This window comes from Galeopterus variegatus, unplaced genomic scaffold, assembly GCF_000696425.1.
Source record: "Galeopterus variegatus unplaced genomic scaffold, G_variegatus-3.0.2 Scaffold1760, whole genome shotgun sequence".
NCBI lineage: Eukaryota > Metazoa > Chordata > Mammalia > Dermoptera > Cynocephalidae > Galeopterus > Galeopterus variegatus.
In genome coordinates this window covers 7,044-8,447 of record NW_007727871.1, presented here as the reverse complement: position 1 = coordinate 8,447, position 1,404 = coordinate 7,044, and positions in this window count along the sequence as shown.

Here is a 1,404-nt window from a genome sequence, read left to right as displayed (position 1 = left end):
GAGACCATCTTTAATCCCTATGGTGAGTTCAGTAGCTGTCACAAAGTCTTATGACAATTTGGGCTTAATTTTAACTGCTCTATTAGCCTGTTGTACAACATATGCAAATCCGCACCTAGTTAATACCATCACTTTATCTAGCAGGCTTGGTTTTCTTTTTCTTTCTTTTCTCTCTCTCCTTTTTTTTAATCATTATACAGTGTAAACATTTTTTGTGGCCCTTTACCAATTTCTTCCTAACCCCACCTCCCCCTTTCCCACCTCTCCGTGGCTTCAACTCCATTTTTCTCCTTTTGAAAGTTCAAGGAATTACTATAATTGTATCTTTCTCTCTTTGTTTTATTTATTTATTTTTTAGCTCCCATTTAGGTGTGAGGACATGCAGTGTTTCTCTTTCTGCACCTGGCTTATTTCATTTAACATAATTTTCTCTAAGTTCATCCATGTTGCTGAGAATGGCAGAATTTTATTCCTCTTTATGGCAGAGTAGTATATACCACCTTTTTCTTATCCAGTCATCTGTCAATGGACATTTAGGTTGGTTCCAACACTTACCTATTGTAAATACAGCTGCAATAAACATGGGAGAGCAGGTATTTCTTCCGCATGATGATTTCCATTCCTTTGGGTACACACCTAGAAGCAGGATTGCGGGATCATATGGCAGTTCTATCTGTAGTTGTTTGTGGAACCTCTGTGCTGTTTTCCATAATGGCTCTACTAATTTACAGTTCCACCAACAGTGTAGGAGGGATCTTTACCACCATTTGTTTTCCTCTGTCTTTTTGCTAATGGCCAGTCTAACTTATGTGAGATGATATCTCAATGTGGTTTTGATTTGCATTTCCCTGATGCTTAGTGATGCTGAGCACTTTTTCATGTGTCTGTTGGCCATTCTTATATCTTCCTTTGAGAAATGCCTATTCAGCTCCTTTGCCCATTTGTTAACAGGGTTACTTATTTTTTTACTACGAAGGTGTCTGAGTTCCTTGCATATTCTGGATATTGATCCTTTGTTGAATACATAGTTTAAGAATATTTTCTCCCCTTCTGTAGCTTGTCTTTTCACTCTGCTATTTCTTTTGCTCTGCAGAAGCTTTTTAGTTTGATATAATCCCATTTATTTTTTTCTTTTGTTCCTTGTGTTTTTGGGGTCTTGTTCATAAAGTCTTTGCCCAGTCCTATTTCCTGAAGTGTTTATCCTATGTTTTCTTTTAGGAGTTGTATAGTTTCAGGTCTTATGTAAAAGTCTTTAATCCATTTTGAGTTTATTTTGGTATATGGTAAAAGGTACAGGTCTAGTTTTGTTCTTCTACATATGGATGTCCAGTTTTCCCAGCACCATTTATTGAAGAGGCTGTCTTTTCCCCAATGTATGCTGCTGTTGTCTTTGTCAAAGGTCCT